At 39.0% G+C, this 25,133-nt stretch overlaps 1 non-coding gene across 1 annotated transcript; it reads left to right on the forward strand.

Annotated features, from left to right (window-relative positions):
- Window positions 1–3,711: 3,711 nt before the first annotated feature.
- LOC112715742 (small nucleolar RNA R71) lies at window positions 3,712–3,819 on the forward strand. The gene has a single exon (XR_003159954.1). It is a non-coding gene; the product is annotated as a small nucleolar RNA R71 (small nucleolar RNA).
- Window positions 3,820–25,133: the final 21,314 nt, after the last annotated feature.

The raw sequence follows: 25,133 nt of genomic DNA on the forward strand, positions 1-25,133 counted from the left end.
TCTTCCTTGCCTTTGTTGTTCCTCCCTCGTTGCTCTTTGATCTTCTCTAATTTCATGGAGAATGATGGAGTGCTCTTGATGTTCCACCCTTAATTGATCCATATTGTAACTCAAATCTTCTAGAAAAGTGTTGAGTTGTTCCCAATAGTTGTTGGGAGGAAAGTGCATCCCTTGAGGCATCTCCGAGATTTCTTGGTGATGAGCTTCCTCATGCGTCTCTTGGGATCCATGAGTGGGCTCTCTTGTTTGCTCCATCCTCTTCTTAGTGATGGGTTTATCCTCCTCAATGGGAATGTCTCCTTCTATGATAACTCTAGCTGAGTAACATAGATGGCAAATAAGATGAGGAAAAGCTAGCCTTGCCATGGTGGAGGACTTTTCGGCTATTTTGTAGAATTCAATGGAGATGACTTCATGAACTTCTACTTCCTCTCCATTCATGATTCTATGAATCATGATGGCCCGATCCACAGTAACTTCGGATCGGTTGCTAGTGGGGATGATGGAGCGTTGGATGAACTCCAACCATCCTCTAGCCACAGGCTTGGGGTCCAGTCTTCTTAATTGAACCAGCTTGCCTTTGGAGTCTCTTTTCCGTTGAGCTCCTTCCACACATATGTCCATAAGGACTTGGTCCAACCTTTGATCAAAGTTGACCCTTCTAGTGTAGGGGCGTGCATCTCCTTGCATCATGGGCAAGTTGAATGCCAACCTTACATTTTCCGGACTGAAATCTAAGCATTTCCCCTGAACCATTGTAAGATAATTCTTTGGGTTCAAGTTCATACTTTGATCATGGTTCCTAGTGATCCATGCATTGGCATAAAACTCTTGAACCATTAGGATTCCGACTTGTTGAATGGTGTTGGTCAGAACTTCCCAACCTCTTCTTTGGATCTCATGTCGGATATCTGGATACTTATTTTTCCTGAGTTTGAAAGGGACCTCGGGGATCACCTTCTTCTTGGCCACAACATCATAGAAGTGGTCTTGATGGGCTTTGAAGATGAATCTCTCCATCTTCCATGACTCAGAGGTGGAAGCTTTTGTCTTTCCTTTCCCTTTTCTAGAGGTTTCTTTGGCCTTAGGTGCCATAGGTGGTTATGGAAAAACAAAAAAGCTCTGCTTTTACCACACCAAACTTAGAATATTACTCACCCTCAAGCAAGAAAAGAAAGAATAGATAAAGAAGAAGAAGATATAGAGGAGAGGAAGAGAGGGTTGTGTTTCGGCCAAGAAGGAGAAGAGAGGGTTGTGTTGTGTGAAAAAGAAGAAGAATGGAGGGGTTTATATAGTGGAGGGAGAGGGGTTAAGGTTCGGCCATATTGGGTGGGTTAGGTGGGAAAAATATTTGAATTTTAAAGGTAGGTGGGGTTTATGGGGAAGAGTGGATGGATGTGAGTGGTGAAGAGGTGATGGGAAAGAGAGATTGAGGTGATTGGTGAAGGGTTTTTGGGGAAGAGTGTTATTGGATTGTGTGAAACAGAGAAAGAGGGTGAGTTGAGGTAGGTGGGGATCCTGTGGGGTCCACAGATCCTGGGGTGATCCTGTGGGGTCCACAGATCCTGAGGTGTCAAGGATTTAACATCCCTGCACCAATTAGGCATGTAAAATGCCATCTCTATGCAATCCTGGCATTTAACACCAGATTGATGCTTGTTTCTGGCGTTAAACTCCAGCTCTATGCTTGTTTTGGGTGTTCAACACCCATTTGCATAATGTTTCTGGCGTTGAACGCCAGTTCCATGCTTGTTTCTGGCGTTCAGCGCCAGCTCTCCTCAGGGAGTATTCCTGGCATTTAAACGCCAGGATGTTACTTTTTTCTGGCATTCAACACCAGATCCATGCTCTGTTCTGGCATTGAACGCCAGTCAGATGCTCCTTACTGGCGTTTAAATGCGAGTAAGCCCTTCCTACAGGGTGTGCTTTTTCTTCTGCTGTTTTTGATTCTGTTTATAATTTTAGTATTTATTTTGTGACTCCACATGATCATGAACCCAATAAAACACAAAAGAACAATAAAATAAAAAATAAAATTAGATAAATAAAAATTGGGTTGCCTCCCAATAAGCGCTTCTTTTAATGTCAATAGCTTGACAGTGGGCTCTCATGGAGCCTCACAGGTGATCAGGTCAATGTTGTGGACTCCCAACACCAAACTTAGAGTTTGGATGTGGGGATTGAACACCAAACTTAGAGTTTGGCTGTGGCCTCTCAACACCAAACTTAGAGTTTGATCGTGGGGGCTTTGTTTGACTTTGTACTGAGAGAAGCCTTTCATACTTCCTCTCCGTGTATACAGAAGAACACCCTTGGGTCTTAAACACAAGGTAGTCCCCATTCAATTGAAGGACTAATTCTCCTCTGTTAACATCTATCACTGCTCCTGCTGTGGCTAGGCTGCTGTGGCTAGGAAAGGTCTTCCAAAGATGATGCATTCATCCTCCTCCTTCCTAGTGTCTAAGATTATGAAATCAGCAAGGATGTAAATGCCTTCAACCTTTACTAACACATCCTCTACCAATCCATAAGCCTGTCTTACTGACTTATCTGCCATTTGTAATGAGAATATGGTAGGCTGTACCTCAATAATCCCCAGCTTCTCCATTACAGAGAGTGGTATAAGATTAATGTCTAACCCTAGGTCACACAGAGCCTTCTCAAAGGTCATGGTGCCTGTGGTACAGGGTATTAAGAATTTGCGAGGATCTTGTCTCTTTTGAGGTAAAGTTTGCTGAACCCATGTATCTAGTTCACTAATAAGCAAGGGAGGTTCACCTTCCCAAGTCTCATTACCAAACAATTTGGCATTCAGCTTCATGATGGCTCCTAGATATTGAGTAACTTGCTCTCTAGTTACATCTTCATCCTCTTCAGAGGAAGAATAGTCTTCAGAGCTCATGAATGGCAGAAAGAGGTTTAATGGGATCTCTGTAGTCTCTATATGACCTTCAGATCCATTTGGGTCCTCAATAGGGAGCTCCTTCTTGCTTGAGAGACGTCCCATGAGGTCTTCCTCGTTGGGATTCACGTCCTCTCCTTCCTCCCTAGGTTCGGCCATGTTGATTATGTCTATGGCCTTGCACTCTCTTTTTGGATTCTCTTCAGTATTGCTTGAGAGAGTACTAGGAGGAGTTTCAGTGACTTTCTTACTCAGCTGGCCCACTTGTGCCTCCAAATTTCTGATGAAAAACCTTATTTCACTCATGAAACTTAAAGTGGCCTTAGACAGATCAGAGACTATGTTTGCTAAGTTATAGGGGCTCTGTTCAGAATTCTCTGTCTGTTGCTGAGAAGATGATGGAAAAGGCTTGCTATTACTGAGCCTATTTCTTCCACCATTATTAAAGCCTTGTTGAGGCTTTTGTTGATCCTTCCATGAGAAATTTGGATGATTTCTCCATGATGAATTATAGGTGTTTCCATAAGGTTCACCCATGTAATTTACCTCTGCCATTGCAGGGTTCTCAAGATCATAAGCTTCTTCTTCAGAAGATGCCTCTTTAGCACTGTTGGATGCATTTTGCCATCCATTCAGACATTGAAAAATCATGTTGACTTGCTGAGTCAACATTTTGTTCTGAGCCAATATGACATTCAGAGCATCGATTTCAAGAACACCCTTCCTCTGAGGCATCCCATTATTCACAGAATTCCTCTCAGAAGTGTACATGAATATATCTAGAATATATCTAGAATAGTCCACTCTGAAAGCATGTCAGAAGGACACCTTTTGGTCATCTGCTTGTATCTTTCCCAAGCTTCATAGAGGGATTCACCATCTTTTTGTTTGAAAGTCTGAACATCCACTCTAAGCTTGCTCAGCTTTTGAAGAGGAAAGAACTTAGCCAAGAAGGCCACGACCAGCTTATCCCATGAGTCCAGGCTATCTTTAGGCTGTGAGTCCAACCATATTCTAGCTCTGTCTCTTACAGCAAAAGGGAAAAGCATGAGCCTGTAGACTTCAGGATCTACTCTATTAGTCTTAATAGTCTCACAGATCTGCAAGAACTCAGTTAAAAACTTATAGGGATCTTCTGATGGTAGTCCATGAAATTTGCAGTTCTGTTGTATTAGAGCAACTAGTTGAGGTTTAAGCTCAAAATTATTTGCTCCAATGGCAGGGATTGAGATGCTTCTTCCATCAAATTTAGAAGCAGGTGTAGTATAATCACCAAGCATCCTCCTTGCATTATTATTTTCGGCTGCTAACAAACCCCATTTGTAGGGTTTATCTTGTATTGATTTTAGGGGATTTTATCACCTTTCACCCACATTTATTCAATAAAATAGCATGGTTTTGTATATTCTCCTTTAATTGTGCTTAAGAGTGAAAACATGCTTTTTAGGTCTTAAAATAAATAAATTTAATTCACCTTGATTCCATTAGATGCCTTGATATGTTTGTTAAGTGATTTAAGGTTTAGGAGGCAAAGATTGGATCAAGGGAATGAAGAAAGGAAGCATGAAAAGTTGGAGAACTCATGAAGAAATGAAAGAACCGGAAAGCTGTCAAGCCGACCTCTTCCAAATGATGCGGTTCCAGTTGGGTTGGAAAGCTAACATCCGGGGCTTCGAAATGATATAAATTTTGCCATATGTTACTCGCATTCAGGGGCGCGCACGCGCACTTTGCGCGCGCGCGCTGATTCTGTCCGTGGCCCACTTTAATGAAATCGTCCCCAGCGGTTTTAGGAGCCTTGTGGGCCCAATCCAACTCATTTCTGATGCTATTTAAGCCAGGGATTGAAGAGGAATCAACTAACTTTTAACCATTAGTTTAGTTTTAGCTTAGTTTAGTTTTAGAAGTAGTTTTTAGAGAGAGAAGCTCTCACTTCTCTCTAGGATTAGGATTAGGATTAGGTTAATTTCTCTTCTTAGATCTAGATTTCAATTCATCTTCTTCAATTTCTATCTTCTCAATTCCTTGTAGTTACATTCATTCTTCTTCCATTCCTTTGTTGTAATTTTCTTTATGTTGTTCTTATACTTTGTTGTAGATCTACTATTGTTCCTTCCATTTTCTTTCAATTCAATAAGAGGTAATTCATAATAATTGTTCTTCTTTACTTTTCTATTGTTGATCTCTTGCCTTTGTAGTTAGATCTCTCTTTAATTCTTACAATTTATGTTGTTTACTTTTATTGCACTCTATGTGTTTGTTGAAATGTCTCTCTTAGTTTTAGTGTAGGTTTTGTTCCTCTTGGCCTAGGTAGAGTAATTAGTGACACTTGAGTTATCTAATTCCTTTGTTGATTGATAATTGGAGAGATTGCTAATTGGTTTAGAGTGCACTAAAGCTAGTCTTTCCTTGGGAGTTGGCTAGGACTTGTGGCTCAAGTCAATTCATCCACTTTACTTTCCTTTATTTAGTAAGGGTTAACTAAGTGGTAGCAATGAACAATTCTCATCACAATTGAGAAGGATAACTAGGATAGGACTTCTAGTTCTCACACCTCACCAAGAGCCTTTTATAGTTGTTAGCTAACTTTTTTGCCATTTATCTTCCATGCCTCTTATCAAAACCCCAAAATAACTCACAACCAATACAAGACACTTTATTGTAATTCCTAGGGAGAACGACCCGAGGTTTAAATACTTCGGTTTATAGATTTTAGGGGTTTGTACTTGTGACAAACAAATTTTTGTATGAGAGGATTATTGTTGGTTTAGAGACTATACTTCAACGAGATTTCATTTGTGAAATTCTAAACCGTCAAAAAATCCAATCATCAGCTGCCATCTCCTCTTCCTTTTCGAAAATTTCTGTAAGGTTGTCTCTGGATTGTTGTAATTTAGTTTCTCTTTGTTTCCTCTTCAGAGTCCTTTCAGGTTCAGGATCTGCTTCAACAAGAATATTCTTGTCCTTGCTCCTGCTCATATAAAAAAGAAGAGAACAGAAAATAATAATAGGGATCCTCTTTACCATAGTAGAGAGATTCCTTTAGGTTAGTAGAAGAAGAAAAGAATAGAAGAAGGAAATAGTAAGAATCCAAACACAAGGGTGAAGATAGGGGTTCAAATTCTTGAGATGAAAAGAAGTGTTAAATAAATAAATAAATAGAAGATGAGAGAGAGAATTTCGAAAATAAATTTTGAAAAAGAAGTTAGTGATTTTCGAAAATTAAAGGGGAAAATAAAATTAAAATTAAAATTTAAAACAATTAATTAATTAAAAAGAATTTTAAAAAGGGGTGAGGAATTTTCGAAAATTAGAGAGGAAAAAGTAGTTAGGTGGTTTTGAAAAAGATAAGAAACAAACAAAAAGTTAATTAGTTAGTTGAAAAAGATTTGAAAATCAATTTTAAAAATATGAGAAGATAAGAAGTTAGAAGGGATATTGTGAAATCAAATTTTTGAAAAAGATATGATTTAAAAAGATATGATAAAAAAGATATGACTAAAAAGATATGGTTGAAAAAGATAAATTTTTTTAAATTAAAATTAATTACTTGACTAACAAGAAACTAAAAGATATGTTTCTAGAATTTAAAGATTGAACCTTTCTTAACAAGAAAGTAACACTTCAAATTTTGAATCAATCACATTACTTGTTAGTGAAGCCTTTGAAAATCATGAATTAAAGATAAGAAAAAGATTTTAAAATTCAAATTAAAAATTTTCAAAAAATAGTAAGAAAAAATAAAGAAGATTTGATTTTTGAAAAAGTTTTGAAAAGATAAGATTTTTTAAAAATGAAAATTTTGACTTGACTTATAAGAAACAACTTATTTTAAAATTTTTTGACTAAGTCAACTCAAATTTTTGAAATTTTGAGAAAAATAAGGAAAAGATATTTTTTTATTTTTAAATTTTTAATTATGAGAGAGAAAAACATAAAAATGACTCACAACATGAAAATTATGAATCAAAACACATGATGCATGCAAGAACACTATGAATGTCAAGATGAACACCAAGAACACTTTGAAGATCATGATGAACATCAAGAACATGTTTTTGAAAAAAAATTTCAAGAAATATTTTCAATGCTTAGACACTATGAATGCAAAAATGCACATGAAAAACAACAAAAGACACAAATCAAGAAAATATGAAGATCAAACAAGAAGACTTACCAAGAACAACTTGAAGATCATGAAGAACACATGCACGAATTTTCGAAAATTTTTAGAAAAATAAAAATATGCAATTGACACCAAACTTAAAAATTGACTCTAGACTCAAACAAGAAACACAAAATATTTTTGATTTTTATGATTTTATGATTTTTTTTGTATTTTCTTTTATTTTTTTTTTGAAAAACATATAGGAAAAAGAAAATAAGAAATTCAAAATTTTTTAGAAGAATTCCAGGAATCTTTCAATGTTAGTCTAAAGCTCTGGTCCAGAAATTAGACATGGCTTAATAGCCAGCCAAGCTTCAGCAGGGCATTACATGCATTGTGGTGATTAGTTGAAGCCTCAGTCCAAAAGAATTTAGACATGGCTTTACAGCCAGCCAGGCTTCAACATGCTTTATGAAACTCTATAATCCATTCTTAAATATTTTGAAAAATTTTCAAAAACAGGTGATAAATTTTTGAAAGATTTTTGAAAATAAAACAAAAAGAAAATTACCTAATCTGAGCAACAAGATGAACCATCAGTTGTCCAAACTCGAACAATCCCCAGCAACGGCGCCAAAAACTTGGTGCACGAAATTGTGATCTCTATCAATGGCGTTCAACTTGGTATGCGCATCTACTAACTCAGCAATTTCTTCACAACTTCGCACAACTAACCAGCAAGTGTACTGGGTCGTCCAAGTAATAAACCTTACGTGAGTAAGGGTCGATCCCACGGAGATTGTTGGTATCAAGCAAGCTATGGTCATCTTGTAAATCTAAGTTAGGCGAATTTAAATGATTATATTGGTTTTCAGAAATAATAATAAATAAAACATAAAATAAAGATAAAGATACTTATGTAGATCATTGGTGGGAATTTCAGATAGGCGTATGAAGATGTTGTGCTCCTTCTGAATCTCTACTTTCCTACTGCCTTCATCCAATCCTTCTTACTCCTTTCCATGGCAAGCTGTATGTAGGACATTACCGTTGTCAATGGCTACATCCCATCCTCTTAGTGAAAATGGTCCAAATGCTCTATCACAGCACGGCTAATCATCTGTCAGTTCTCGATCATGTTGGAATAGAATCCATTGATTCTTTTGCGTTTGTCATCACGCCCAACAATCGCGAGTTTGATGCTCGTCACAGTCATTCAATCCCTGAATCCTACTCGGAATACCACAGAGAAGGTTTAGACTTTCCAGATTCTCATGAATGCTACCATCAATTTTAGCTTATACCACGAAGATTCTGATTAAGGAATCCAAGAGATATGCGCTCGTTCTAAGGTAGAACGGAAGTGGTTGTCAATCACGTGTTCATAAGAATGGATGATGATGAGTGTCACGGATCATCACATCCATCAGGTTGAGGTGCAACGGATATCTTGGAACAAGAATAAGCTGAACTGAATAGAAAATAGTAGTAATTGCATTAAAACTCAAGGTACAGCAGAGCTCCACACCCTTAATCTATGGTGTGTAGAAACTCCACCGTTGAAAATACATAAGTGATGGTCCAGGCATGGCCGAATGGCCAGCCCCCCTGAACGAGATCAAAGGATCATATGGTAATCCAAAAATAATCCAAAGATGTCTAATACAATAGTAAAATGTCCTATTTATACTAGACTAGCTACTAGGGTTTACAGAAGTAAGTAATTTATACAAAAATCCACTTCCGGGGCCCACTTGGTGTGTGCTTGGGCTGAGCTTGAGCTTTAGACGTGCAGAGGCTTCTCTTGGAGTTGAACACCACGTTGTAACGTATTTTTGGCGTTCAACTCTGGTTCGTGACGTGTTTCTGGCGTTTGACTCTAGAATGCAGCATGAAACTAGCGTTGAGCGCCAGTCTGCGTCGTTAAGATCACACCATTTTGAGTTCTGTAGCACCAGAAAATCCATTTCGAGTGCAGGGAGGTCAGAATCCAATAGCATCAGTAGTCCTTTGACAACCTTTTATCAGAGTTTTGCTCAGGTCCCTCAATGTCAGCCAGAAAATACCTGAAATCACAGAAAAATACACAAACTCATAGTAAAGTCCAGAAATATGAATTTTACATAAAAAACTAATAAAAATATCCATAAAAGTAGCTAGATCCTACTAAAAACTTTCTAAAAACAATGCCAAAAAGTGTATAAATTATCCGCTCATCAATCACTAAACCAATACCCACTAAGATCATGGCTCCTAAGGGAAAACAAACCACTCCAAGAGGTAAGAAAGAGAATATTCTAAAACCACTTTGGAATCAAGAGAAGTTCTTAACCAAAGAACATTCAAACCATTACTACAAAATAATGGGTCCCGGAAGTTAAATTCGATCTGAAAGAAGATGAATATCCGGAGATCCAAGAGCAAATTCAAAACAGGTGCTGGGAAATCCTAGCTAATCCTAAAACAAAGGTGGGAAGAAACATGGTTCAGGAATTCTACTCTAATCTGTGGCAAACAGACAGGCAGAGAATAGCTGGAACCGCCTTCTATGACTATCGAACTCTGGTCAGAGGGAAGATTGTTCACCTCCACCCTGACAAAATAAGAGAGATCTTCAAGCTGCCTCAACTGCAAGATGACCCAGACTCCTTTAATAGGAGAATGATGAGAACAAATAAGAGCTTGGACGAAATTCTAGAGGACATATGCCTCCCTAGAACCAAGTGGACAACCAACACAAAGGGTGTCCCAAACCAACTCAAGAGAGGAGATCTCAAACCAGTCGCCAGAGGCTAGCTGGACTTCGTTGGGCATTCTATACTTCCCACTAGCAACCACTCTGAAGTCACCATCAAAAGAGCAGTAATGATCCATTGCATTATGTTGGGAAAAGAAGTGAAAGTTCATCAGCTGATTTCTTGTGAACTTTACACAATTGCAAACAAGAACTCCAAAGATGCCAAATTGGCTTATCCAAGCTTAATCTCTATGCTATGTAAAGATGCTGGGGTAAAGATGGGAGTAAATGAATATATCGTAGTTGAGCAACCAATCACCAAAAATTCAATGGAAGGACAACAAGTAAAGGACGACCCCATCAAGAGGAAAGCACAGGAGTTCCTCTCGAAAATCCTTCAAATTGAATACTGGGAGCGTCTTGAAGCATCTGTTACCAAGTTACAAGAAGCTATAGACCAACTAATGGAAGAACAGAAAAATCAAAATAGCATGCTTTGCAAGCTGCTTGGGGAACAAGAAGAGCAAGGGCGTGAACTGAAGGAACTGAAGCGTTAGAAGCTATCTCTTGAAGGGCCAAGCACCCCACAGACTAAAGGAGCATCCACTTCCCAAAATAAAGGTTGTTGAGTCCTAATCTTAGCCTTAACTCTGTGATAATTGTTATTATTAGGAATTTACCTTAGAAGTTATATATGAGTAGTAGTAATTAGTATCTCTATTTTGATTTTATCTCCAATTAAGCTATAATTTATTTTTCTCATCATCATCAAACATGAATAAAATAGCAGATTTTTAGAATAAGGAGGCAATATGTTTTTTGAGTTTTTAATAAGAAAAATTCAAATTATTTATATGTGGTGGCAATACTTTTTGTCTTCTGAATGAATACTTGAACAGTGCATAATTTTGATGGTGGAGTTTATGAATGTTAAATTTGTTGGCACTTGAAGGAATGATGAACAAGAGAAATGTTATTGATGATCTGAAAAATCATGAAATTGATTCTTGAAGCAAGAAAAAGTAGTGAAAAAAAGAGAGAAAAAAGTAGAAAAGGCCAATAGCCCTTTAAACCAAAAGGCAAGGGCAAAAAGGATCCAAGGCTTTGAGCATCAATGGAAAGGAGGGCATAAAAGGAATAAAATCCTGGCCTAAGCGGCTAAATCAAGCTGTCCCTAACCATGTGCTTGTGTCATGAAGGTCCAGGTGAAAAACTTGAGACTGAGTGGTTAAAGTCGTGATCTAAAGCAAAAGAGTGTGCTTAAGAACTCTGGACACCTCTAACTGGGGACTTTAGCAAAGCTGAGTTACAATCTGAAAAGGTTCACCCAGTTAGGTATCTGTGGCATTTATGTATCTGATGGTAATACTGGAAAACAAAATGCTTAGGGTCACAGCCAAGACTCATAAATAACTGTGTTCAAGAATCAACATACTAAAATAGGAGAACCAATAACATTATCAGAATTCTGAGTTCCTATGGATGCCAATCATTCTGAATTTCAAAGGATAAAGTGAGATGCCAAAACTGTTCGGAAGCAAAAAGCTACTAGTCCCGCTCATCTAATTAGAATCTGAGCTTCACTTAAAACTCTGAGATATTATTGCTTCTTGATTTCTCTTTATCCTATTTTATTTATCTAGTTGCTTGAGGACAAGCAACAGTTTAAGTTTGGTGTTGTGATGAGCGGATATTTTATACGCTTTTTGGGGGTAATTTCATGTAGTTTTTAGTAGGTTCTAGCTACTTTTTAGTATGTTTTTATTAGTTTTCATGCAAAATTCATATTTCTGGACTTTACTATGAGTTTGTGTGTTTTTCTGTGATTTCAGGTATTTTCTGGCTAAAATTGAGGGATCTGAGCAAAAATTTGATTCAGGCTGAAAAAGGACTGCTGATGCTGTTGGATTCTGACATCTCTGCACTCGAAATAGATTTTTGGGAGCTACATAAGTTTAATTGGTGCGCTCTTAATTGCGTTGGAAAGTAGACATCCAGGGCTTTCCATCAATATCTAATAGTCCATACTTTGCTCGAAGATAAACGTTGTAAAATGGCATTTAATTCCAGTTCCATGTTCCATTCTGGTGTTAAATGCCAGAAACAGGTTACAAGTCGGAGTTAAACGCCCAAAACAGGTTACAACTTGGCGTTTAACTCCAGAAACATCCTAGGCACGTGAAAAGCTCAAGTCTCAGCCCCAACACACACCAAGTGGGCCCCAGAAGTGGATATCTGCACTATCTATCTCAGTTTACTCGTTTTCTGTAAACCTAGGTTACTAGTTTAGCATTTAAACAACTTTTAGAGATTTATTTTGTATCTCATGACATTTTGGTAGCGTTTGGTAGAGAGACAAAGACTAAAAGACTAAGACGGAGAGATTGAGACTAAGAGACAGAGACTGAAATAAATTTCAATATTCTGTTTGGTGCAAAGTAAGAGATAGAAATTGAAATAAGAATAAAACTCTAATTTAATTTGTACAAAGGATAAAATTGGAATTAATTAATTGAAATGAGGGTATTTTAGGTATAAAATGTTATTAAAATTTCAGTCACCCTCTCTAAAAATTTCAGTCCCATGTGTCCCTACTTTTTGGAGGTACTGAAATACTGAAATTTTAGGGACAGAGACAGAAATTTTAGTACCAGTCTCTGAGCCAACAAACATGATACTATGTCTCAGTCTCTCAGTCTCTGTTCCAGTACCTCAAAACAAACGCTACCTTTAAGATCTGAACTTGGTACTCTTTGACGGCATAAGTCTCTAAACTCCATTGTTGGGGGTGAGGAGCTCTGCTGTGTCTCGATGAATTAATGCAATTATTTCTGTTTTTCACTCAAACACGCTTGTTTCTATCTAAGATACTCATTCGCACTTCAATATGATGAATGTTCTATGAATCTCATCACCATTCTCAACCTATGAACGCATTTCTGACAACCACCTCCGTTCTATATTAGATTGAATGAGTATCTCTTGGATTCCTTAATCAGAATCTTCGTGGTATAAGCTAAAATCCATTGGCAGCATTCTTGAGAATCCGAAAAGTCTAAACCTTGTCTGTGGTATTCTGAGTAGGATTCAGGGATTGAATGACTGTGACGAGCTTCAAACTCACAAGAGTTGGGCGTAGTGACAGACGCGAAAGGATCAATGAATCCTATTCCAGCATGAGTGACAACCGACAGATGATTAGCCATGCGATGACAGCGCACCTGGACCATTTTTACTGAGAGGACGGATGGTAGCCATTGACAACGGTAATCCACCAACACATAGCTTGCCATAGGAGGAACCTTATGTGCGTGAAGAAGAAGACAGGGGGAAGCAGAGATTCAGAAGACAAAGCATCTCCAAAACTCCAACATATTCTCCATTATTGCATAACAAGTATTATTTAATCCATGCTTTTTATTTACTACCAATCAAAACTGAGAATTATTATTATCCTGACTAAGAGTTACAAAATAACCATAGCTTGCTTCAAGCCAACAATCTCCGTGGGATTCGACCCTTACTCACGTAAGGTATTACTTGGACGACCCAGTGCACTTGCTGGTTAGTGGTACGAGTTGTGAAAAGTGTGATTTACAAATTCGTGCACCAGTTAACTTCAACGTTAGTGGTACTAACGTGACCACTAACATTGCCTCTTGGTCCTTCGCAAACGTTATTGGCATTCACCTTATCCAATAACGTTGCTCTTTGCCTCTTTTCCCCACGTTAGTGATCCACGTTAGTGTAACTAACGTGGCCCTTAACGTGGGCATGCCTAAGCTTCGAGAGCGTTAGTGACACTTACCTTTGTCACTAACACTCCAAATGCCCCTCCTTCCCACATTAGTGCCTCACATTAATTACATTAACGTGACCACTAACGTGGTGGTGATTGCCATCTCCAACGTTAGTGACAAAGGTGAGTGTCAATAACGTTGGCGATTGCTTTCTCCTCCCACGTTAGAGTTCACGTTAATTGGATTAATGTGACTCTTAACGTGGCTAAATGTGCCTTTTTGGAATGTTAGTGGTATTCACTTTTACCACTAATGTTGGAGCTCTCCTTCTCCTCTACGTTAGCTACCACGTTAATGTAATTAACGTGGCAACTAATGTGGGCTATGATGGCTTCGAAGGCGTTATTGGCGATCACTTTTTCCATTAACGCTACAAGCTTATTCCCATTCCACGTTAGTGGTCACGTTAATTAGATTAACGTGGCTACTAACGTGGCTCTTCCTTGCTTCCTTTGTCCTGAAATCAAGCAAATAAAGTGCATCAAAGCTCTGTTCCAAGGCATGAGATCATGCATTATCCATTTTATCATTAAATTCCTGCATAATTCTCATGAAACCATGTAAAGTTCACAATGTTTGCTTGAATCAAGGTGTAAGTATATTTTTATCCAAAACTTTCTTATTTACTAAGAAAATGCATGAAACTACCCTAAAACAGTAAAGAAAAGGTCAGTGACACTAGCCAAGATGCCCTGGCATCACCCATTACAACCCTTGAAAAAACCTCTTGATATGTATATCCATGCATTGAATATGTGTTGATTGGTAGAAGAAGAACAAGCCTTAGAAAGCAAGATTAGTAGAGAATTGAGAGAATCGACCCTCAAACACTAGAGATATTAGATTGCAAACACTTTGATGTGGCAGAAATTGGTGAATTAAAAATTATTAAAATGTGTACGTTGCAAGTATAGTTCTTAACTCACCAGAAATCCACTTATCAATTTAGAAAGGTGTCACAGAAATTTAAATTTTAAATACTGGGAGTATGAATCCCAGGTCGTCTCCCAACGAGATGCAGAAAAGTGTGCTATTTTATTAATCTGATGTTTTCAAAAAAGTTGAGTTGAGTAAACAGGGAATTAAATTGGAGAATTTGAATAATGTAAATAAAAGCCTTAACTGGGAGTTAATTAGTTGGAAGTCCCGCTATTGTTGGATTACTCTCTAGATTAATTGATAATTAGATGTTATCCTGTTTAATTATCTCTTACTAGGTAAGGGAAAGTCAAACAAGTTAGGATGCTATGCCCGTTCACAAGTTGCAACCCACTTAATTAAAAGGGATTGGCATTAGTGACTGGAGGGCAAGCCAACAATAACCCAATTACAATCTTTCTTTTAAGCCTTCCAACTCAATTGGTTCCTTTCAATCAACTCCCCATCAAGTTAGGGAACTACTCGCTCATTGTGAATGTAAAATTCATAACATATAAAAAGGAATTAAAGAAAGACATTGTAAATAAAAATCAAAACAATCAAATAAAAATAAAAGTAATCCTTGTATTAAATAAATCCTAATAATATTCCAATGGTAAAATTAACAAAGCAAAGCATATGGAAGAGTAAAGCCAAGTAAAGAAAACAAACTAGAATGACGAAGTCTTGATGAGGTAATAACTCTTCTCAATATCCTAATGCAAAAAGTGATAGAAAAATAAAATCCTAAAAACTATCAAATGTGTAGAGAGAAAAACCTAGAAAAGGAGTAAAAACTAGATCTCCAAACTAAAACTGTGTAGAATGAATGTTGTCTCTGGTTTCTACATGTTCTCTGGCTCTAGTCTGCTGTTCTGGGCCAAGAACTGGTTCAAAACGGGGCCCAAAATCGCCCCCAGCGGAATCTGCAGATTATGCAGATCGCGCACGTCACGCGATCGCGTCATCCATGCGGACGCGTCATTCGCGTTTCTCCCTGCCACGCGTTCGCGTCGTCCACGCCTCCGCGTCACTTGTGCTTTTCTATTCCGCGCGGTCGCGTGAGCCATGCGGCCGCGTCACTGCGATTTTGCCTCTTTCACGCGAACGCGTGAGCCATGCGGCCGTGTCACTTCTCGCTGGTTATCTCCTCAATTTCTTGTGTTCCTTCCAATTTTGCTAGCTTCCTTTCCAATCTCCATTTCATCCATGCCCTATAAAGCCTGAAACACTTAACACACAGATCACGGCATCGAATGGGATAAAGGAGAACTAAAATGCATAATTAAAAAGTCTCTAGGAAGCAGTTTTCAACCATGTAATAATTTCAGGAAGTAAATATAAATGCATGCTAAATTAATGAATAAGTGGGTAAGGATCATGATAAAACCACACAATTAAACACAATATAAACCATAAAATAGTGGTTTATCAACCTTCCCACACTTAAACATTAGCATGTCCTCATGCTTAATTGAAGGAGATAAGGTAAATAAGTATGAACATGTAGAAACTCATGCAATGCAATGCAACCTATATATATGAATGCAACTATATGATTCTTGCCCACTTGATCAAAAGTAAATAAGCTCTTCAAACAATTACAAATCAAATTCCACTAATTCTATCATTATACAGTAAGACAGATAAAAGTGCAAGAAGATAGCTCATGAAAGCAGGGAACATGGAAATTTAAGCATTGAACCCTCACTGATGATGTATGTACGCTCTAATCTCTCTAGTGTATAGGGTAATCACTCTATCCTTCTCTAATCATGCTTTCTAACTTTTGTTTTTCTCCTAACCAATCAACAACAATTAATATGCCAATGCAAACATCATGAGGTCTTTTCAAGTTGTAATGGGGCCAAGGTAAGGGTAGGGATACATATATGGTTAAGTGAGCTTATAAATTGAATCTTTAATTAACCCAAGCTTTAACCCAACCTATATATTTTATATAACCTTAGAATTCATACCTAGCTACCCAGAATTCCCTTTTACATTTCATACTCATCTATCAATTTTATCATATGTGCATTGATCTTTGAAAATTTTTAATTTAACATTGGGGTAATTTTGCCCCCTTATTTATTTATTGATGATTTTTTTAATTTATCAATGCACATAGATTTTTAATTCTTATAGCTTCACATGAGTAGGTATCCGAATTCCCATTGTATTATCATGACATATTCCCTTAATAACTTTTGTTCCCACAAATTCCCATACTTAACTAGCATACACAATTCTATCTTAAGCTAACCAAAGATTCAATTTGGGATATACAATTATTTTTCCTCTTAAGGCTAGTAATGTGGTAAAATATAGAACAAATGGGATTTAAAGGCTCAAAGTGGTTAACAAAGGTAATTAAAAAGGGTAGGCTTAATTTGGATAAGTGAGTTTAAATAAATAATGGCCTTAATCACATGCAAGCATATAAACATAATAACTATTGGACATATAGGATGAAACAAAATTTAGATTGCAATCATAGAGAAGTAAACACACAAGAATAAAATAATTATGGTTAAATAATGTAACCAAGCGTAAAGGCTCAAATCTTCAAAGGTTGTGTGTTCTTTAGCTCAAAAATCATGTTCCAAATATAGCTTCAAGCAAATTTATCATAAAATTTTTATTAAAATTAGTGAAATTTTGTTCCAAAGATATCTTTTTAGAAGAAACTTATTGTCTTTTCAATCAAGTAGAACGTGCATGCAACTAACCTATTACTATGCAATTTATCCTATTCTATAAAAGAAAAAAAATCTAACTAAAATATCTTAATTTATTGGTGCTAGGGAAGAGAAATTACCTCCGGAAGTTAGGTACTGACTGACCTCCCCACACTTAAAGCTTTGCACCGTCCTTGGAGCCATCTGTCAGGAACAACGGTGGGCTGGTGGCAGTGTCTCCACAGTCGGGGCCGTCATGGCTCCCTGTGTTGGTGAAGGAAGTGGAGTCCGGGGTGTCTAAGTCTCTGCAATCTCCTCTAAGCAGCACCCTGAGGTGTTTGAATCGGCGTTGGTTGTGGCGCTCTCGGAGCTTTGCTTTCTTTTCATGTTGGTCCAACCGCTTCAGTATTTGATGCAGCAGTTGACTAGTAGATGGTGGAGGAGCTGCAACATCCTCTGTGGACTGGCTGGTAGTGGCAAGTTGTGGCCTGAGATATCTCCCGTTAGGGACATACTAATCATCCCGTGGAAGAATGGCTTTGGTGTCTCCAGCTCTATAGGATACTCCGGCTGCTGAGATGAGATCAAAGACCAATGCGGGGAAAGGTAGGTTGCCCGCGATCTGCACATGTTCCATAGCATTTCGGATATCTCGCGGTAAATTGAGAGGCTGGTCTGTGAGGATGCACCATAGTAAAACGGCCATGTCTGTGGTGAAGAAGGACTCATGAGTACTCGGGAAAACGTGATGGGACATAATTTGTGCCCATACGTGAGCTTCTAAGGTAAGTGCGGAAGCCGAGATTCCCTTAGGACAGGAACGATGGTATCCGAAGATCCATTTGCTGCCAGGTCGAGCGATAACTCTGAGAATAGCGTCCTAGTTAAAGGTGTATGTCTGGCGCTTGATTGCGGCTCTTTAAAAAGCGTCTAACCCTTCTGGAGCAGGTGGGAAATCTAAGGCCTGCTGTATGGCCTCTTCTGTAATGTGGACTTGCTTCTGGAGTAAATAGACGGACTGCAGAGTCGGCAGGTGGAAGTTGGAGTAGAACTCAACAACCCAAGAAAGATTAACCTGTCGTGGCTGTCTCTGTAAAAATCCCCAATGTCTTTGTGCAATTTGTGGCTCAACAAATTCAGCGATACGAGGCGGAAGGATAAGAAGGTGTTCATTGTTGTAATTTCGAGCTGCCAGAATAGGAAACATCTGCTCACAGTAGCGATCTGGGAATCGTGCAGTGTCCTTGGCTGGGAAGGCTCTCTCTTTTTCATCAACCTTGATAATCCTTTTAATTCTTTTTACTGAGGGCTTGACTGCAGTTGAAGAAGGTTCTGCCACTAATGCTCTCTTCATTACTTTCCTTGCTGTGGGTTTAGGGGTAGCTTTCTCTTTGCCTTTCTTGGTGGCCATTCTGAAAAAGGGAAGAGAAAGTAAGTTAGATCCAAAGAATTAAAGCAAGGAAGGAGATGGAGTGAGTAATAAACAGTGCACAGTAAAGATGAATGAAATAAACACATGTTCATGACAACATGTGAAAAGATCATTAAAGGAAATAGGATAGGTGCATAAAAGGGCAAGTAGATGCAAGATAATTATTGGCATGCCGGCAAGGGCATGAGTAGCATAGATCAAGCATCACTTTGTAACAAACTAACATCTTTGTATTGGCAATTAAATTTAATTAATAAAATAGTAAAGAAAATTTGTGAAAAACATGCTTTGAATAGTAGGAAGTATAATAGAGAAGTGCATAATGCCATATGAGTTTTTTCACAAACACATAGCATGCATGGTAAATAAGGTATAGAAAGTATTAAAGTAAACATGCAAGCAACCCTTTAAAGAAAATAATATATAATTGCCAAATAATTTGCAACAATCCACAAGCATATAATGAGGAATAATGACATAAATAAATTTCTAGCACCATGTAAAAAGAAAAGAAGAAGAAGGAAAATATGGATAAAGAATAGAAAAAGAAAAGAAAAGAAAATAACATATAAAATAAGAAGAATGATAGAAAAAGGGAGGAGGGAAGAAGAAAATAAAACCTTGTTAATGGAGGTGAGAGAGAGAGAGAGAGAGAGTGAAAGGTGAGATAGAAAGAAGAAGAGAGAAGGAGGAAATAAGGAGGGAAAAGAAAAATTAGGATTTGGAGGAGAGAAAGATAAGATATTTTGGCTATTTTGGTTGAGCTGTACAGCGCAAGCGACGCGGCCGCGTGGGGCATGCGTTCGTGTGATTGCATTCTAATTCAGTTGACGCGGTCGCGTCGGTCACGCAGTCGCATGACTCGTGTCACGCTTCTGGCGCGAGTACAGCCTCGCGCCCGCACAGCTCTCTGTTTAAATTGATATATTTGCCAAATTTGGGGTGTCGCGATCGCGTGTGGCATGCGATCACGTGAGTGGGCTTCAGAAGGGATGACGCGGACGTGTCAGCGACGCGGTCGAGTGATGGGGATGGTGCGTCTAGCACCAATCCAGCACCACTCTCGCACAATATTTCGTTGTGCACCCCTTTTACGTCGGAAATCAGGGCACACGGTCGCGTGGGATGCCATGAATCTCATGTGACGCGGACGTGTCAATGACGCGGACGTGTCAATGACGCGGTCGCGTGGGATGATTTGTGCCACTGGCAGGCCTCCAGCCATGCTCCATCGAAACTCTCTGTTCATTTTTTATTTTTCTCACCTCTCTTGTCGACGCGGACGCGTCGCTGATGCGGTCGCGTCGCGTGACCTCCGTTTTTTTTAATAAGAAAAGTATGCAAGTGCAGATGCATGAAGGTACTGATAAAGAGAAAAGTTATTGACAAGGAAAAACTAAAGATAGAAAGAAAAGAACGATCATACCATGGTGGGTTGTCTCCCACCTAGCACTTTGCTTTAACGTCTGTAACTTGGACGCTCCACTAGCTCAATCTTCTGGCATGTGGGGGTCTTCCAAGAGGAAGATCTCAAGTTCCTTATTTTTCTGTATCTTCTCGCCATGGTATAGCTTCAGACGTTGTCCATTAACTTTGATAAGTTCAGAGCTTGAAGGATGGCTGAGGTGATAAACTCCGTATGGTTCGGTCTTCTCTACTCTGTATGGACCTTCCCATCTTGATTTCAACTTGCCTGGCATGAGCCTCAGTCGAGATTTGTAAAGGAGGACTAAATCCCAGGCTGGAACTCCTTTTTCTTGATGTGCTGATCATGTACAGCCTTCATCTTCTCCTTGTATATTCTTGAGTTCTCATAGGCTTCTAGGCGAAGGCTCTCCAGTTCTTGCAGTTGCAACTTCTTTTCAGCTCCAGCTTGCTTAATTCCCATGCTGCACTCCTTGACTGCCCAAAAGGCTCTGTGCTCTACTTCAACTGGGAGATGACAAGCTTTTTCATAAACTAAGTGGAAAGGACTCATCCCAATGGGTGTTTTATATGCTATCCTGTATGCCCATAGTGCATCTTGTAGCCTGGTGCTCCAGTCCTTTCTATGAGGTTTGACTATCTTCTGCAAGATACGCTTTATCTCTCTGTTTGACACCTCAGCTTGCCCATTGGTCTGAGGATGGTATGCTGTTGCAACCTTATGAATTATCCCATGCTTCTTCATCAATCATGTTAGTCTCCTGTTACAGAAATAGGTGCCTTGATCGCTCATGATTGCTCGTGGTGATCCAAGGCGGCAAATAATATGGTTTCTCACAAAGGAAACAACAGTGTTAACATCATCAGTGCGGGTAAGAATTGCTTCCACCCATTTGGAAACGTAATCCACAGCTAACAATATATAAAAATGACCATTAGAATTTGGAAACGGACCCATGAAGTCAATGCCCCAAACATCAAAAATTTCACAAAAAAGCATAATTTGTTGAGGCATCTCATCCCTCCTGGATATATTACCAAATTTTTGGTATGGGGAACAAAATTTACAAAACTCAGTAGCATCTCTAAAAAGAGTAGGCCACCAGAATCCACAGTCTAAGATCTTTCTAGCTGTTCTTTGAGGGCCAAAATGTCCTCCACTCTCAGATGAGTGGCAGGCCTCTAAAATGGACTCGAATTCTGATTGAGGCACACAACGTCTAATTACCTGATCAGCGCCACATCTCCACAAATATGGGTCATCCCATATATAATATTTAGACTCGCTTTTCAGCTTGTCCCTTTGATGCTTAGAAAAGTGTGGAGGAAATGTGCGGCTAACTAGATAATTAGCTACAGGTGCGTACCAAGGGGCTACTTCAGATACTGCTTGCAGGTTATCCAGTGGGAAATTATCATCTATAGGAGTAGAAGCATCTTTAATGTGCTCAAGGCGACTCAAGTGGTCTGCCACTAGATTCTGGTTACCACTCCTATCCTTTATTTCTAAATCAAATTCTTGTAATAGCAGTATCCAACGTATGAGCCTTGGTTTGGACTCCTTTTTAGCTAATAGATACTTTAAAGCTGCATGGTCTGAATACACTACTACTCTAGTACCAAGTAAATAAGCTCAGAATATATCCAGAGCAAAAACAATAGCAAGAAGCTCTTTCTCAGTAGTAGTATAATTGGACTGGGTAGCGTCTAAAGTCTTAGACGCATAAGCAATAACAAAAGGATCCTTACCTTCACGCTGAGCCAGCGCTGCTCCTACTGCATGGTTGGAAGCATCGCACATGATTTCAAACAGCTGGCTCCAGTCCGGTCCACGCACAATCGGAGCTTGAGTCAGGTTGGTCTTCAGCTTATCAAACGCTTGTTTACAATCCTCACTGAACTCGAATTCAATATCCTTCTGCAGTAATCTGGATAAGGGAAGTGCTACCTTACTAAAGTCCTTAATAAATCTCCTGTAAAAACCTGCATGGCCAAGGAACGAACGGACTTCCCTCACAGAGGAGGGGTAAGGTAAACTAGAAATAACATTCACCTTTGCTGGGTCTACAGAAATGCCAGTATTAGATACAACATGTCCTAATACAATCTCTTGTTTTACCATAAAGTGACATTTTTCAAAATTTAATACAAGGTTTATACTGACACATCTATCTAATACTCTAGATAATCCATCTAAGCAAAGGCTAAAAGAATCACCATAAACGCTAAAATCATCCATAAAAACCTCCATACAGTCCTTAATAAGATCAGAGAAAAGACTCATCATGCACATCTGGAAAGTAGCTGGTGCATTGCACAAGCCAAAGGGCATTCTCTTGTAAGCATAAGTCCCAAAAGGACATGTAAAAGTAGTCTTTTCCTGATCCTCAGGAGCTATATGAATCTGGAAATAACCTGTGTAAACATCTAAAAAGCAATAATGTGATTTACTTGACAGGCGATCCAGCATTTGATCAATGAATGGAAGTGGGTAGTGATCCTTGCGAGTAGCTTGGTTGAGATGCCTGTAATCAATGCAGACTCTCCAAGCGTTCTGTACTCTGGTTGCTATGAGCTCTCCATACTCATTCTTCACTGTAGTGACTCCAGACTTCTTGGGCACCACTTGGACTGGGCTAACCCATTCACTGTCTGAAATGGGATAAATGATACCTGCTTCCAATAGTCTGATCACTTCCTTTTTGACAACTTCCAAAATAGTGGGATTTAGTCTTCTTTGGGGTTGGCGGACAGGTCTTGCTCCTTCCTCTAAAAATATTCTGTGCTCACATACTTGAGGGTTGATGCCTACTATGTCTGCCAAACTCCACCCAATTGCTTTCTTGTGCTTTCTCAGCACATTAAGTAACTGCTCTTCCTGTTCAGGAGTGAGGTCCTGTGCAATGATAACTGGAAACTTCTACTCATCTTCAAGATAAGCATATTTGAGATGTGGAGGGAGAGGTTTCAACTCTATCTTCTGGTCATGGGCAGGCTCTGGAGTGTCTAGAGCTTGTGAAAATGCCGAAGTATCCTTATTGTCAGTTAATAGAGTCCCCACACTTGGATTTTGTTCTGTGTACCTTTCTTCCAACTCTTCCTGGTGAATTTCAGCTATAGTTTCATCTATGATATCACACTGGAAGATAGAATGATCTTCTGGAGGGTTGTTTGTGACTCCATTCAAATTGAAGATTACTATTCGGCCATGTATTTCAAAAGAATATGTTCCTGAAAAAGCATCTAATTTGAATCTTGATGTCTTCAGGAATGGTCTGCCAAGTAGGATTGATGATGGTTTATCTGAGTCATTATTGGGCATCTCCAAGATATAGAAATCAGTGGGAAATGTGATCCCTTTAATGTTCACCAAAACATCTTCAGCAACTCCAGCTACTGTAATAATGCTTTTATCTGCCAACACAAAATGAGCTGCCGACCTTTTTAAGGGAGGAAGCCTTAAAACATCATATACAGATAAAGGCATTATACTAACACACGCTCCCAAATCACACATGCAATCATAAATTACTACACCACCAATAGTACAACTAACTATACAAGGACCTCGGTCACTACATTTTTCAGGTAAATTTTCCATTAAAGCAGATATAGAACTTCCTAAAGGAATAGTTTCTAATTCATTAATTTTTTTTCTTTATGTATACATAAATCTTTTAGAAACTTTGCATATTTAGGTACCTATTGAATGACATCAAAAAGGGGAACAGTTACCTCAACATTTTTGAAGATTTCTACCATTTTGGGGTCAGGTTCCAACTGCTTCCTGGGCTTCCTTGCAAGTTGTGGAAATGGAATACGAGTGGTGTTTTCTGCAGTGTCTGCGCCTTTTGGTGCTTCCTCCTGTGGTTGAGCTTCTTCTTTCTCAGCTATGTCCTGTATGTCCTCTTCCTCTTCAACATCTTCTAATTCTACTACCTCTTCAGCTGAGGCGTGTTTTGGTGGGCTTGGCTCCTCCTAATTTCTCTCCTGCAGTGTGGTTCCAAACCTTAGGGTGATGGCATTAATACCACCCTTTGGGTTAGATAATGGTTGAGAGGGGAGTCCACCAGAGCTTGAGGACTGATTGTTGGAGTTGTTCATTGATCCAATATGTGAGACAAGAGTTTGTAAAGTAGAAGTCAAAACATTCATAGTTGCATTAATATTATTCTCCATAGCCTGTTGTCTCCAATCAATGGCTTGTAGTAATTCATCATTAGGAGATGAAGAGGGGCAAGTGGTCTAAGAAGTCTGCTGAGGGGCTTGAGGTTGTCTTAAATGAGGTGCTCTATAGGATTGAGTCTGATTCTGCTACCTGAAATTGTTATTGTTATTCCACCTCTGATTTCCATTGTTATCTCTGCCTCATCTGTTAGAATTGTCCCTCAAACCCTGGTTAGAATTGTCTCTCCAGCCTTGGTTAGAGTTATCCTGCCATCCTTGGTTATAGTTGCCACCTTGATTGTACCCTTGATTGGGGCGGTCATGAAAGTTGTGAATGGCTGCTACAGTGTTGTCTTCTGGTTGGAGCTGCGGACACTCATCGGTATAGTGACTGTAATCTGCACAGATTCTGCACACTCTTTGTGGAACTAACTGCTGGTTGTGCTGTGGTGGAGAAGGCTGAACTTGCTGAGGTTGTTGTTAATTCAGTTGCATCTGCTTCAGCAAGTTAGTCATTTCACACAGACTCTGGGCTATAGCAGTAGTCTCTGTATTAGTGGATACCTCCGCAACAGCTCTTGACCGACTTTGTCTCTGCCTATGATTCCTAGTAGAGTCAGCTAAGTCTCTGATCAATTGCCATGCTTCATCCGTAGTCTTGTACTTTTTCATAGAACCATTGCAAGCACCTTCCAGTGTGGTCCTATCTTGAGATTTCAAACCCTGTGTAAAGTAACCGAGCAAAACTATCTTGTCAATCATATGATGGGGACATGCGTCTCGAAGAGTATTGAAGCATTCCAAGTATTCATAGAGGGTCTCAGATTCATCCTAAACGATCATAGACATGTCCTTCCTCAGCTTATCGGCAACTTCAGCTGGAAAAAATTTATCTAGAAATTCTCTCCTAAGTGTATCCCAGTTTCTCTGGGTTGAGTGTAGTACCACTCTCTTGCCTTTCCC

The sequence above is a fragment of the Arachis hypogaea genome, chromosome 1 (assembly GCF_003086295.3).
Source record: "Arachis hypogaea cultivar Tifrunner chromosome 1, arahy.Tifrunner.gnm2.J5K5, whole genome shotgun sequence".
NCBI lineage: Eukaryota > Viridiplantae > Streptophyta > Magnoliopsida > Fabales > Fabaceae > Arachis > Arachis hypogaea.